Source organism: Solanum dulcamara, chromosome 2 (assembly GCF_947179165.1).
Source record: "Solanum dulcamara chromosome 2, daSolDulc1.2, whole genome shotgun sequence".
Taxonomy (NCBI): Eukaryota; Viridiplantae; Streptophyta; class Magnoliopsida; order Solanales; family Solanaceae; genus Solanum; species Solanum dulcamara.
This window is the reverse complement of record NC_077238.1, coordinates 81,712,843-81,729,623: the sequence shown is the minus strand read 5'-3', so window position 1 is coordinate 81,729,623 and position 16,781 is coordinate 81,712,843.

Below are 16,781 nucleotides of genomic sequence, written 5' to 3'. Positions count from 1 at the left end.
GGGGGAGATGCATGTTGGCTCAAAATGAAGAAAAAATTATGAAAACTTCAATTTCTGAAAATAATGATAATACCCAAAAGCAAGAATTAAACCATTCTTGAATTTAATATATTTCTTTTGGGATTCAATTAGGATATATAATTCTTTGCAAATTCTTTAAAGGCTAAGTGACTCCAAGATTTATTGTAGATACTCAACTTTAGTTCTAGTACCATTGATGATTCTTTTATTTATTTTTAAAAAAAATTATGTACTGATAGTATAAAGAACTTTTATATTACCAGCGTAATTTAATATGTTATATCAAGTTAATTACTGCTACTGTTTTAACATCAACATGACATTGGTTTTGAATGTGAACTCAAATATTTGCTTTATTTTTCCACTTGATATTGAAGCTTTCATGCACTTATGTAATCTACTCGCAATTATTAAATGTCAAAAATCATGTACAACACTAAAAATAAATAAATTAGTGACCGATATCTTCTGTCTCAAAACAATAAAAAAAACATCGATAATCCTATTTAATGACGAATTATCAAAATATTTCTTAGTTCTACCCCTTTATCTACTAACTTTCTATCCTAATTTTTGATCAGTTGAAATTATGTCATGTCCAAGAATTAATAATACAATAATTATAATATAAACACCTGTCACTCAATTCATTTCCAGTTTCATAGTAGTTTCCAAAAAAGTTAGAAACATATATTACCAATGACAAATAATATAAGTCATATATACTATAATAATATGCCTCATAAACATATGTAGCACCTGTTATAAAATAAACTAACTTAGCAATTTAAGAAGAATAAAATAAGAGAAAGAGAGAGGAGAAGATGATGAGAGAAACGTATCAGTCTGTATATTTTCAATGCCAAAGCATGGCATTTTATAGCCAGCAATGAGGGGGAAAAAAGTGGGCAAGTTGTTTACTTTAAGTGGGACCCGCTTACAAAAGGGACATCCACTAAATATACTATAACACTCCCCCTTGGATGTCCATATAAAAGAAAAATTATAGTGAAAGAACAAGTATATATATAGTAATTTTCAATATTCATAGATGTTGTGCCTCGTTAAAAACCTTATTAGGCAAAATCCAATGGGAAAAATCTAATGAAGGAAAAAGAGTACACAAATCTGGTAATACGCCTTGATTGCTGCCTCATTAAAAACCTTACTAGGAAAACCCAGTGGGACAAAACCATGGTTAAGAAAAAAAGAGTACAACGCGTATTTTACTCCCCCCAATGAAAACTTCATTTGATATTTTGGAGACGGCGCATTCCAACCTTATACCTTAACTTCTCAAAAGTTGATGTTGGTAATGCTTTTGAGAATAAATCTGCAAGATTATCACTTGAACGAACTTGTTGTACATCAATATCACCATTCTTCTGGAGATCATATGTGAAGAATAATTTTGGTGAAATATGTTTCGTTCTGTCTCCTTTTATGAAGCCACCTTTCAATTGATTTATGCACGCGGCATTATCTTCGAATATAATTGTGGGTACTTTGACATCACTTTTCAGGCCACATCTTTCTTTGATGAATTGTATCATCGATCTCAACCACACACATTCTCTACTTGCTTCATGAATTGCTATTATTTCAGCATGATTTGAAGAAGTAGCAATAATAAACTGTTTTGTAGATCGCCATGCTATAGCAGTTCCTCTGTGTGTAAATAGATAGCCTATTTAAGATCGAACTTTATGTGATCTGATAAATAACCTGCATCTGCATAACCAATAAGTTCTGCACAGTCTTTGTTAGTATAAAACAAACTCATATCAATGATACCTTTTAGGTATCGCAAAATATGTTTGATACCGTTCATTTCCACTCACTACCAAAGCGTTGTCATACCAATGCCTTCGCGTTGGGGATGAACTATACCTTGCCAGCAAATTAACAGAGAATGTTATATCAATCCTGATTGCATTAGCAAGGTACATAAGTGCACCAATAATACTGAGATATGGTACTTCAGAACCAAGAAGTTCTTCATCCTCATTTGGAGGTCAAAATTGATCTTTTTCCACTTCAAGTGATCGAACAACCATTGGAGTACTTAATGGATTTGCTTTGTCTATGTAAAATCTTTTTAAGATTTTTTTAGTGTAGGCAGATTGGTGGACAAAGACCCCGTCTGCTAAACGTTCAATTTGCAGACCTAGACAAAGTTTTGTCTTTCCAAGGTCTTTCATCTCAAATTCTTTCTTTAGATATTCAATCGCCTTTTGGACCTCTTCAGGGGTTTCAATGAGATTTATATCATTAACATAAACGGCGAGTATAACAAACTCTAATTTCATTTTCTTAATAAAAATACATGGACAAATGACATCATTTATATAACCTTCATTTATCAAGTACTCACTAAGGCGATTATACCACATATGCCCTAATTATTTCATACCATATAATGATCTTTGCAATTTCATTGAGTACATCTCCCGAGACTTAGTACATGCTTCAGGCAATTTTAATCCTTCTGAAATTTTCATGTAAATTTCATTATCAAGTGAACCATAAAGGTAAGTTGTAACTACATCCATTAGATGTATTTCAATATTTTCATGTACAGCTAAACTGATGAGATATTAAAATGTTATTCCATCCATAACAGGTGAATATATTTCTTCATAGTTGACCCCGAGTCTTTGAGAGAATCCTTGTGCAACAAGGCGTGCCTTGTATCTTACAATTTTATTTCTCTCATTTCGTTTTCGCAAAAAACCCCATTTATATCCTGATTTTACACCTTTAGGGGTTTGGACTACAGGTCCAAAAACCTCACGTTTAGCAAATGAGTCTAGTTCTGATTGAATTGTCTTTTGTCATTCTGGCCAATCATATCTACGTCGACATTCTTCGACGGAATTAAGCTCAAAACTTTCATCATCTTGTATGAGGTTAATTGCAACATTATATGCAAAAATATTATCCACCGTAATTTTTGATCGATCTAAATTTATCTCATTACCGGTAGAACTTATTGAAAGTTCTTCATTCACTTGAGTCTCGGGTTCACTGATTTCTTCAGGAATATCAGGATTACTCAAATCTTGACTTTGTTCGGAGGGTTCTTTTGTAGTATCATCTTTATAATTCCTCACGCTTCTCTTTCTAGGATTTTTATCCTTTGAACTCAATGGTCCACCACGCTTCAAGTGTGTTTGGGATTCAGAAGCTATGATACTAGTAGATGGTCCTTTTGGGACATCAATCCGGATAGATACATTCATTGCAGGAATATGTGACTTAGTTATCCGTTTCAAATCAGCTAATGCATCTGGCATTTGATTTGTTATTTTCTGTAAGTGGATGATCTTCTACACCTCCTGCTCATATGTGCGGGTACGTGGATCAAAATAAGATAGTGATAAAATATTTCACGCAATTTCTCTTGCGGGGTCCTTTTTCTCTCTCCCTAATAGCGAAAAAATTATTTCATCAAATCGACAATCTACAACTCGAGCAGTAAACAAGTTTTTTGTCAACGGTTCAAGGTAGAGAATTATGAAGGGTGAGGCCCATCTTTGTACGTTGTGGTAGTGCTACAGGCAAGTATACCGCACAACCAAAGATTCGTAAATAGGCTATATTTGGCTTATGACCAAATACTAATTATGACGGAGAGTATTTATTATAATGTGTCGGTGTGAGCCGTAAGTGCTGCTGCATGTAAGATAGCATGACCCCAAACAGTAATTTGCAATTTCGTTTTCATTAGTAGAGGTCTGGCTATCAATTGTAGGCGCTTAATAAATGACTCTGCAAGACCATTTTGAGTATGAACATGAGCAACATGATGTTCAATTTTTATTCCAATTGATAAGCAATAATCATCAAAAGCTTGAGATGTAAATTCTCCAGCATTATCAAGGCGAATGATCTTAATTGAATAATTTGGGAATTGCGCCCTTAATCTTACTATTTGTGCTAATAACTTTGCAAAACGCCAGGTTGCGAGATGATAAGAGGCACACATGAGACCATCTAGACGATGCATCTATTAGGACCATAAAATATCTAAATAATCTACTAGGTGGATGAATAGGTCCACATATATCTCTATGTATACGATCTAAGAAGTCAGGAGATTCGATGTCAACCTTCAGGGTTAATGGTCTGGCAATTAATTTGCCTTGATAATAAACAACACATGAAAATTCATCATTCATAAGAATCTTCTAGTTCTTTAACGGATGTCCAGTTGGATTTTCAAGAATTTGTCTCATCATTATTGATCCAGGATGACATATTCAATCATACCATAGTACAAATGTATTTAGATCAGTAAACTTCTGGTTTACAATCAAATGTGCTTCAATTACACTAATTTTTGCATAATATAAGCCAGACGACAAAGTTGATAAATTTTCTAAAATATATTTCTGGCCTGAGACACTTTTGGTTATACCAAGGTATTCAGTATTCATTTCATATAGTATCTCAACTTGATATCCATTTCTGTGGATATTTTAAAACTTAACAAGTTTCTTCTAGATTTAGAAGAGAATAGTGTATCTTTTATAGAAATTTTGTCCCCTTAAGTAGAAATATAGTAGTTCTTCCGGAGCCTTCAATCATTTTTGAATTACCAGAAATTATAGTAACATTTGCTTTTCTTCTAAGCAAGTTGGAAAACTATTTCTCGTCTTTAAAAATAGCATGACTTGTTTCACTATCAATTACACAAATATCCTCATGATTGATCATTGATCCAAATAAAATTTGAGGTATATCCATATTTTTCTTCAAAAAGAAATAAGGTAAATATTATAATTAATACATAGCTCATTATACAACTTTTATTTATTTACATGGATTAGAAATATCATTTAGTACACACAAATAAAAAAAAATTATTTAAATATTATTTGGCTTATCAATATTCATATTTTCTTCTAGAAAATTAAAGAAATCAGCTACATCCAGATGCATAGGCTTAATATTATCTTCTGAGATAAGGTTTGTCTCTGAATTATTTTCTGCCCTCTTCAAGGATGTTTGATATAGCTGAACCAAACGTTTTGATGTCCGGCATATCTGTGACCAATGTCTCATACCTCCACATCTATGACATATACTTTTTAAATTTTTCTTTGGTAAAGCTTCTGGCTTTTCACTCTTCTTTTTGTACTGCTGATCATTTCTCGGTATCAGCCGAGCATCATGATTATAATTTCTTCTTCGATCATGATCACGGTCACGACCACGACTGGGGCTATGACCTCTTTTTCATTGGTTATAATTTGTCTGATTCACTTCAGGGAGTGGCAAAGAACCAACGGGCCGACTATCATGATTTTTCATTAATAGTTCATTGTGACGTTCAACAATCAGAAAGTGAGAAAGTAATTCAGAATATTTCTTAAAAAATTTTTCGCGATATTGCTGCAGGAGCATATTCGCGGGTGAAAATGTGAAGTATATTTTTTTAAGTTTATCTTACTCAGTGATTTCTTCTCCGCATAAATTTAACTGAGTTATAATTCTAAACAAGGCAAAATTATATTCAGTTATATTTTTAAAATCCATTAATCTTAGATTTAGCCAATCATGACGTGCTTGTGGAAGCATGACCAACTTCAGGTGGTCATATCTTTATTTTAAAATTTTCCACAGTTTAAGAGGGTCTTTTAATGTGAGGTATTGTAATTTTAATCCCTCGTCAAGATGGTGGCGGAGAAATATCATGGCTTTGGTACAGTCTTGACTAGATGTCGTATTGTCATCTTTGATGGTGTCTGCCAGACCCATCGATTCTAGATGTATTTCGGCATCTAGTGTCCATGATGAGTAGCATTTTTCAGATATGTCAAGAGCAACAAATTCAAGTTTAGAAATATTAGACATTTTAAGAAAAATAAAATTTTTACCCCTTTTGTTACCTTCTTAAAAATATAGCTCAAAGCGATGAAGGCTCATGCTGATAACGAGTTATAAAATAAATTAACTTAGCAATTTAAGAAGGAGAAAATAAAAGAAAGAGAGAGGAGAAGAAGACGAGAGAAACGTATCAGTATGTATTTTTTCAATGCCAAAGTATAATATTTTATAGCCAGCAATAAGAGAAAAAAAAACAAATGGGCAAGTTATATACTTTAAGTGAGCCCCATTTACAAGAGGGACATCCGCTAAATATACTATAACAGCACCTCAGTTTTGACCACTGCAATATTATTTTGGTCAACAAAAAAATCAAGTTTTGAATTAAGTTTTACAACATTCCAAATGTTAATTAATTGCTTGAAAAGTGATGGATGTCATGTACTATCAATCGCACCATTTCGTAGAAACATATATCAACATATATATTCATATTGTTAGCTATGACAAACGTGGTTTATTTTAATCTTTCAAGGTTATAAAATATGAATTTATGAATTTAATATTTTTTTTGTACTTAATATTATATATTGATTTTTTGAATTTGGTTAGACACTTTGTTTGGCCTTCAAATTTGGTGGGTCTTTTAAAAATATTCTGGAGATCAGTACTCAATATATTCGTCATGACTAACATTGTTTATTTTGGCGTTTTGAGGCCATGACACCTGAATTTATGAATTTGATCTTTTTGTGTGTGTATTACATACATACTAATGATTTTATGTGAATTTGATTGTGAACTCTGTTTAGCCTAAAAAAATTTAGGATTCTTCAGAAATGGTCTATTGAACAATACTCACCATGTTAACATCGTTTATTTTCGCGTTTCGATGTCATGAAATTTGAATTCATAGATTTGATCTTTTGGTGTGTGTATTAGTACATGCTTATTTTTTCTAAATTCGGTTATGGACTCGATTTGACCTTAGATTTTGGTGGGCTCTTCGAAAATGATTTGATGACCAATACTTAGCAAGTTCGTCATGACAAACGTCATTTATTTTTGGATTTTGAGGTCACGAAATTCAAATTCATTAATTTGATCTTTTTCATGTGTATTATTAATACATGCTGATTTTTCTAAATTTGGTTGTGGACTCTATTTGATCTAAAATTTGTGGGTCCTTCAAAAATATTATAGTCATCAATATTCACCATGTTCGTCATGACTAATGCCATTTATTTTGGCATTTCAAAATCATTAAATCCGAATTGATGAATTTTATTTTTTTCGTGGATATTAATACATGCTATTTTTTTTTAATTTGATTGCGAACTCGGTTTGACCTAAAATTTGGTGGATCCTTCGTAAATAGTTTAGTGATTAGTATTCACCATATTCGTCATGACTTACATTATTTATTTTAGCGTTTTAAGGATATGACATTCAAATTCATAAATTTAATATTTTTTTGGTGTGTATTAATATATGCTATTTTCTTAAATTTAGTAAAGTTTGATTCATTCTTTAAAAACAATTTGATGACCAATATTCACCATGTTCGCCATTACTAAGATGACTGATGATAAATATTACTTTTCTAAAAGGTCACACAATTTAGCCTGATAAACTACTTCATTTAAAATAAAAATTAAACTTATAATTTATGGACAATGCTTTTTTTTTAATAAAATAAATCAAACCACATAGAAAATACCTATAATTCCTACACACATTTCATATCCAACATAGTAATATTTCAAATAAGCTAGAAAGTATCAAATTGGATTTATTGCTATAATACAATGATAGACTGATTTTATTATATCTAGAATTTCTATCATGATCCAAAAAAAAAAGTGAACACTAAATATTAAAATAATTATACTAGTAATCTGGATATTGAAATGCAGATAAACTCTCTGAAAATTGCTTCCAAAAATATTCATCATTATTATCAATATTCATAGAAATATTATTTGTACTTGAATTGTATTCAACTCCTTCATTATCTTTAGGCCAACCACCACCACCACCGCCACCATCGCCGCCTATTCCACAGCCTCTCTCGGGGTTTTTTTCGGTGAGTTCTTGAACGATCAATCGAAATTCATTAGTATTTTTTGCATTTACCATAATTGGACTTGAAATATATTTCACCTTCATTGGCTCTTTTTCTTTATAATTTCTTCTACTAGAATTTTTCCCTTTCTTGCCTTGTTCCATTTTTTTTAATCTATATATAAATCATATATGGATAAATTTTGTACTATATATGGTAAAGGGAATTTTGAAATATTTGGATATAAGTGAGAAATGTACAATTTTATGTGTCTTGAAAGGTATTTATAGTACTACTAATTAATGAATGGATGTGTACTTGTTGAAATGAAACTTCCTAGAAAAATATTTTTAAAAAATTAAGTGGATGAATTTAAAAAGAAAAACGTGCTTGAAAATGAAAAGATATGTTTCCATGAAAAGGAGGAATCATGGAAAAATATTTGTTGCATGACCATGCAAGAAAAGGAAAGTTGCTAGTGTCCACATATATTTTAACGTAATTATAATTTTTCATAAGCGATATTAATAATAAGTACTGAAATTTTGAGATATCGCTTAAAGCAAAATAAATTTGCATTTACTTTGACGGAAATTTTGAGAGTGTTTGATTTATGAACAAATTATATGGGAATTATAATACGAGAACTAAATAATAATGAGATTATTTTTTGAATAATATTTTTTATTTGTAAGATTTTGTTTATTGGATTGAAATTGAAATATATATATGATGTATGATATAAAACATGTGTTTGATTTTACACGAGATAAAAGTAGCTTTTTATCCTATAATTAGGCAGATTTAATAAATATTTAATTGAAGTAAAACTTTCTTAATTAGCCCAACTATGGGACAAAAAAATAATGAAAAGAAAAAGGGAAAAACTGGCTTCTTGAAGTAGAAATTATTGCTAGTCTCTAGAATGTGAAGCCGCCTTGTTTTTGTTTGTTTGTTGTTTTTTTGACACCACATATCAAAACGGATCCTATCCAAAAATATGCACTAAAATAGATATTTCGTCCAAAAATGAACGTAACAAACTGTCACTTAATTACACCGTTAACATCCGTCTTCTCTAATTATAAAATATAAAATAAAATAATTTCAGAATTTCACCCAAAAATAAGTGAAATGTCCTTACATCATTAACGTCCGTTTTGTTGGCTTACTTAGTTAGTTGTTATTATGATTGTATGAGTTTTGTCCTCTTTAATTTATAGCAGTAAACCTTTATAACAATATCTTATCATAACGATTAATTTATTTATCAATTTTATATATATATATATATATATATATAATATTTTATTATAGTAGTAAAAGAATATACAAATAAGCAACATCGTTATAAAATGATTTAACAGTACTAATTTAATAAAAATTAATCAAGTACTCAACATTTATGTCTACATGCAAGGCTAAAATTTGGACACATTAGACATGTTCGAAAATTGGATTACTTGTCCAACTTGAATTGTTATAAGGTAAAAAAAAATCGAAGCTTGAAGAAAGTGGTCCTCCATAATTCAATAAAACTTTATCTATAAAAATATATATTTTATATTTACAATAAAGAGTTTATTATGTAATAATTCCGCTCAATATTCCCCAAAATTATAGTAATGATTAAAATCACCTTAAAATATTATAAGCACACACAAGTTTAAATAGAAAATAAAAATATCTCTAACGTAAATTTTACGATCAATTTTTTTGGATCATTATAAATGATTAAAGTGAGTCTTTTGTTATTTGAAATGCTGATAATTTTTTTATAAATCAATAGTTTCTTAATTCATGGATTGTTGGACTTAGTTGGTTATTATTATATCTAGTACAGTGATAAGAGACATGTGTTATGACCCGCCACTTGATCTTGAAGAAGGTAGAAGAATCTAGAGTCTTGGAGAGGTTAGTAGAAGACTCTAGATCCTTATAGAAACTTGTAGAGAAGTCTTGAAAGACTTAGAATTCTCTAGAGTGTGTAGAGAATTCTAGAGAGGGACTTCTTTGTAAATATGAAAGGACTTGTATAGCAATTTTTATTTACACTTGAGCCTCTTAGGAGTAGTATAAATAGAGGGGGCATTCATTTATAGAAAAGCATCAAGCAAACAAGCATTCTTCCAAAGCAATACAAAAGCCTTCTTCATAAAAGCTCTCTTGTCTTTCTTGCAATCTAGCATTCCCTTAGCGATCTAATCTTAAAGGCTTACTTGAGCTTACAAGATTGTGAAAGATTCGTGAGTAAGTTGTCAAGTGCCGCACGGAAGTCTTAGTGGAAGTCTAAGTCCGTGACAACGTGGTATCAGAGCGAGGTTCTACTAAGGGATATGGCAAGTGAGGGAGACATCAATGCCACTACCGCCACCAACGTCAAGCAAGATGTTGGAAGGAAGCACCGCAAAGGAAAGAAAAACTCTAAGAGAAATGAGGAGGTGCCGCTTGAGCCTACACCAAGCGAGGCCCTAACATCCTACTCACCCTCGGCCACTGAGGTTAGTGACGATGAGCGAGGTGAGGAGCCCGTGGACGTCACGCCCGGCATGGAGTAGATTGCAAGGGTAGATGCTGCCCGGCAAGCTGTGGAGATATTAGGCAAGCGCTTGAACAAGGTCGACGGCAAGTTCAAGTCTCTAGAGGAGTTCACCCTTGAGGAGAATGACAACATCCGGAAGGAGTTGGAGGTGCGCAAGGCTATCGAGTACGAGATGAAGGAGGTGATCACTTCCTTGGAGTGTCGGCTCATGGACGCGCTAAGCACGGTGGAGACCATGAAGGCCGAGATGGCAGCACTCAAAGGAGACATAGATGCTGGGAGATGCATGACATCCAGTGCGGACCGGGAGGCCAAGATTGAGGCTCCCAAGCCACCAATGTTCAAAGGTGCCCGTGATGCACAAGAGGTGGAGAACTTCCTTTGGCACTTGGAGAATTACTTCAAGTGTAACAAAGTGAAGAGCGACGAGACAAGGATCAACACGGCCGTGCTATACCTCTCGGAGATGGCCATGTTATGGTGGAAGCGCAAGGAGTCCGAGATCGGGAAGGGTCTATGCACCATCAGCACCTGGGAGCAGTTTCGGGACGAGTTCAAGAAGGCCTTCTTCCCTAACAATGTCATCTATGAGGCCAAACGCAAGTTCCGAGAGCTGAAGCATACGGGTAGCATAAGGGCCTATGTGAAAGAGTTCACTACCCTTACGCTTTAAATCCCCAACCTTACAGATGAAGATATGCTCTTCCACTTCATGGATGGGCTGCAGAGTTGGGCCAAGACGGAGTTGGAACGCCGGCAAGTCAGCACCATCGATGAGGCCATCACCCAAGCCGAAGCCTTGACGGACTTTAAGCATGACAGGCATGACCGAGGCAAGGGCAAAGAAATAAGGAGTAGTCATGCCAAAGGTGGGGGAGATCGTGGCAAAGGCAAAGAGCAACATCCTCCACCCAAGAGCCATGATTCCAGCAAGTCCGACGGTAGGAGGTTCGGGCGACAGGGCTACGCCGAGAGAAAGGAGCAGACCACGAAGAGCAGCGGCTGCTACATATGTGGAGGTCCTCACGGCTATGCTAGGTGTCCGGAGATGAAGAACCTTGGTGCCATACTGCGGGAGCGAAAGGACAAGGAAGTGGACCAAGGGCAGGGTTCGGACACGACTCAGCTAGGCATGATCGGGCTATGTGGAGCCATCGCGAAGCAAGCTGAGAAGGCGGGGGATTATTCTGCCCAATATGTTGACATATCCATCAACGGACGACCAGCTCGTGCCATGGTGGATTCTGGAGCAGAAGCCAACATCATGACCAAGTCGGCGGCAGCAAGGTTGGGGCTAAGTTACGGGCCAAGCAACACCCGCCTGAAGACGGTCAATGCACCATTGACTCCCGTGTGCGGAGTCGCTCACGGAGTGGACATCACGCTGGGCAAGTGGCAAGGTAAGATAAACTTCACTGTCGCCCCCTTAGATATCTTCGATATCATCCTTGGATAGGAGTTCTTCCAATGGTACCACACGATGATCGATCCCTATCTCCAACAACTCTTGGTGATGGAGCGAGAGGGACCCTGCATGGTACCTCTAGTCAAGATGCCAAAGAAGGAAGGACAAGCCCACCTGTCGGCCATGCAGCTTGTGAAGGGCCTAAAGAAGGGGGAGCCGACGTTCGTAGCCACCATTGCGAGCTTGGATGAAGGCAATGGTGCTAAGGAGACATTGGCACCTTACATAGAGAAGGTGCTTAAAGAAAACAAAGACGTGATGCCCGAAGAGTTGCCAAGACACCTACCTCCAAGGCGCGAGGTAGACCACAGGATCGAGTTGGAGCCAGGAGCGAGGCCGCCCGCATACCCACCATACCGCATGGCTCCACCCGAGTTAGAGGAGCTGAGGAAGCAGTTGAAGGAGCTCCTCGAGGCCGGTCATATCCGTCCATCCAAGGCACCTTATGGCGCGCCAGTGTTATTTCAAAAGAAGAAGGATGGCTCATTGCGCCTGTGTATAGATTATCGGGCACTCAATAAGGTGACCGTGAAGAACAAGTATCCCATCCCGCTCATTGCCGACTTGTTTGATAGACTTGGACAGGCCAAGTACTTCACCAAGGTGGATTTAAGGAAGGGCTACTACCAAGTACGCATAGCAGAGGGAGATGAACCGAAGACAACATGTGTAACGAGGTACGGAGCTTACGAGTGGTTGGTGATGACCTTCGGCTTAACCAATGCACCCGCTACCTTTTGCACATTAATGAACAAAATCTTCCACCCCTACTTGGATCGGTTTGTGGTAGTCTACTTGGATGACATAGTCATCTATAGCAACAACTTGAAAGAGCACGTGGAGCATCTAAAGAAGGTATTCCAAGTCTTGCGCGAGAATGAGCTTTTCATCAAGCGGGAGAAGTGCGAGTTCGCCCAACCTGAAGTACACTTCTTGGGACATATTATCATCCAGGGAGAGCTACGGATGGACGAAGCAAAAGTTCGGGCCATCAAAGAGTGGGAGGCGCCCACAAAAGTAACCGAACTTAGATCTTTTCTTGGACTTGCTAACTATTACCGCAGGTTCATAAGCGCCTACTCCGCTAAAGCCGCTCCACTTACGGAGCTATTGAAGAAGAATAAGCCGTGGGTTTGGAGCGAGGGGTGCAAGGAGGCCTTTGAAGACCTCAAGGCTGCCATGACAGAGGAGCCGGTCCTAGCGTTGCCTGACTTCTTCAAGACATTCGAAGTGCATACGGACGCCTCTGACTATGCCATTGGAGGAGTATTGATGCAAGAGAGGCACCCTATCGCCTTCGAGAGCCGCAAACTGAACGAGACAGAACGGCGGTACACCGTGCAGGAGAAGGAGATGACAGCCATCGTCCATTGCCTACGCACATGGAGACACTACTTACTTGGCTCCAAGTTCTTAGTCAAGACCGACAACGTGGCCACTAGCTACTTCCAGTCACAGAAGAAACTAACCCCGAAGCAAGCTAGGTGGCAAGACTTCTTGGCCGAATTTGACTATGAGCTAGAGTACAAGCCGGGCAAAGGCAATGTTGTGGATGATGCTCTTAGCAGGAAGTTCGAACTAGCGGCCATCACCACAGCACATTGTGACATCCAGGATGCAATCAAGGATGGTCTACGGCATGATCCAGAGGCAAAGCGACTTATGGAGTTAGCCGCCCAAGGCAAGACAAGGCGCTTCTGGGTAGAAGATGGGCTCCTGCTTACCGCCGGACGAAGGGTCTATGTGCCGAAATTCGGAACTATCAGGCGACGGATCATGAAGGAAAGCCATGACACCTTGTGGGCCGGACACCCAGGGCAGCGTCGCACAAGGGCATTGATTGAGGCGATTTACTACTGGCCACGCATGCGGGACGATATTGAATGCTATGTGCAGACTTGTCTTGTGTGCCAGCAAGACAAAGTAGAGCAGCGCCAACCAGGAGGACTCTTGGAGCCCCTGCCCGTAGCGGAGCGTCCATGGGAGAGCGTGACCATGGACTTCATCACATGCTTACCGAAGTCCGACGGGTATGGGACGATTATGGTCGTGGTGGACAGATTTTCCAAATATGCCAGCTTCATGCCCGCCACGGCAGGTTGCACTGCTAAGGAGGCTGCCAGGCTATTCTTCAAGAATGTGGTGAAGTATTGGGGATTGCCAAGACATATCATTAGCGACAGAGATCCACGCTTCACCGGGAACTTTTGGAGAGAATTGTTCGAAATTCTTGGCACGAAATTACATTTCTCCACTAGTTTCCACCCGCAGACAGACGGCCAGACGGAGCGAGTCAATGCCTTACTGGAGTGCTACTTGAGGCACTTTGTGAGCTCCCATCAAAAAGATTGGGCGAGACTACTAGACGTAGCCCAATTCTCTTACAACCTACAACGGAGTGAGGCCACAGGGCGAACACCATTCGAGCTAGCCACAGGCCAACAGCCACAAACTCCACATTCACTACCGGACGCATTCGAGGGCAAGAGTTTGGGGGCCTATCATATGGCCAAAGGCTTTGAGGAGCAGCTCGACACTGCCAAGTCTTATTTAGACAAGGCAGCGAAGAAGATGAAGAAGTTTGTCGACCGCAAGCGTCGTCCCACGGATTACCAAGTTGGAGACATGGTCTTGGTCAAGTTCAACCCCAGGCAATTCAAGGCGTTGCGAGGCATGCATCAAAACTTGGTGCGAAAATACGAGGGCCCGTTCAGGATCGTTGCCAAGGTTGGCAAGATCTCTTACAGGTTGGAGCTACCACCGCATCTTAAGGTTCATCCAGTCTTCTATGCCAGCGTCCTCAAGCCATACCATGAGGACAAGGATGATCCTAGCCGAGGAGAATCAAGTCGGGCGCCACTCACAATCACCGCCTCGCATGATCGAGACATCGAAGCCATTATGGACTACCAAGCCAAGCGAAAACAGGGACAACAGGCCACTGCTATGTTCTTAGTCCATTGGAAGGGACAATCTCCGGAGGAGGCCACCTGGGAAAGATATGAAGACCTGTGGCAGTTCAAAGACAAGATCCGAGAGTTTTTGCAGTAGCAGTGCGCCGCGGTCGTCGCCACATCAGGTGGGGGAGAGTGTTATGACCCGCCACTTGATCTTGAAGAAGGTAGAAGAATCTAGAGTCTTGGAGAGGTTAGTAGAAGACTCTAGATCCTTATAGAAACTTGTAGAGAAGTCTTGAAAGACTTAGAATTCTCTAGAGTGTGTAGAGAATTCTAGAGAGGGACTTCTTTGTAAATATGGAAGGACTTGTATAGCAATTTTTATTTACACTTGAGCCCCTTAGGAGTAGTATAAATAGAGGGGGCATTCATTTGTAGAAAAGCATCAAGCAAACAAGCATTCTTCCAAAGCAATACAAAAGCCTTCTTCATAAAAGCTCTCTTGTCTTTCTTGCAATCTAGCATTCCCTTAGCGATCTAGTCTTAAAGGCTTACTTGAGTTTACAAGATCGTGAAAGATTCGTGAGTAAGTTGTCAAGTGCCGCACGGAAGTCTTAGTGAAAGTCTAAGTCCGTGACACATGGGTTGAAAAATAGTCAATTTGAACATTATTCTTCCAGAATTTTTAAATAATAAATAATTTGACATAATTATTTTTAACAATAAATAATTTTAGTACTATTCAAGTCCTTAAAAAGTAAGCAACCATAATATTTTACATTTTGACACTGAAAGTTGAGAGTTTTGACTAATCACTATCAATCGTTATTAATTAATTAAGGATTAGACCTCATGGGGCTTTTAATCATGCAAGCATTTATCTACTATAGTAATAATGAGAAGATGAGATGTCTCGGATATCTCCATTTAAAAAGATGGATTGAAGTTTTGGGCATTATAGCTTCGTCCATCAAAAATCAAACTTGAAGCTCTTACTTTATCAACAAATTGAGAGTTGTTGATTGTTGGTCAACAATTACTATCAAAAACTTTTATGAAAATAATCAATATTATATAATCGTTAATATTTCGATACTTATATATATTTTCGGTTATATAGGATTTTCTTCATCTCTATAAATTTCATTCTAGAATACAAATGTTTTGTGTTCTGTTTTTAGGAATTTGTAGTAAGTTAGAGAGTATAATATAGGGATAATTATAGTCGATGACCATTTGGTCATTTTAATTTATCAAAAAAAGGCCACTTGGTGTATATTCGGTGTATACTCAGTGTATATTTCATGTATAAAATGTATCATAATCTATATTTAGTGTATAACTCATTTATAAATAATCTATATTGTATAATCAGTGTATACTTTTTATGAATTTTGACAAACTATATTGTATAATCACTGTAGATTTTAAGTAAAATAACATTATTAGCGAAGATTCATATAATCGATTTTAACTTGCTTGAAGTTAGAGCATAATTATTAATGTTGTAAGATGCTAGTAAAACTTTAAGTCGTATTTTGCTCATTCTTTTTTTTCTCTCCAGATAATATTGATGGTTGAATTTTGCCATTAGTTATCTCATTGCTTAGGTCAAGTTGTGGAAATTAAGTTCATATACTAGATGCAGTGTATTTGCCTTAGTTCTACACATCATATTCAATCAATAATACAAATTGTGTTGAAAAAAGGATGCATATAAAAAAAAAGTTTTATGTATTGATGAAAATATTTTAAAAAGTATTCACACACGATGAAGTCACTTAGCATAACTTACGCTAAGTGATTTCATCGTGTGAATACTTTAAAGATATAATAACAAGTAATTTTTCATATAAATATTATTGATAACATGAAAAGGGGTGGTAAGTGATTAAAGCTTTTGAATTATTCGAAATATACCTAATACTTTATATCAGAGGCGGATCTATGTAGATGGGA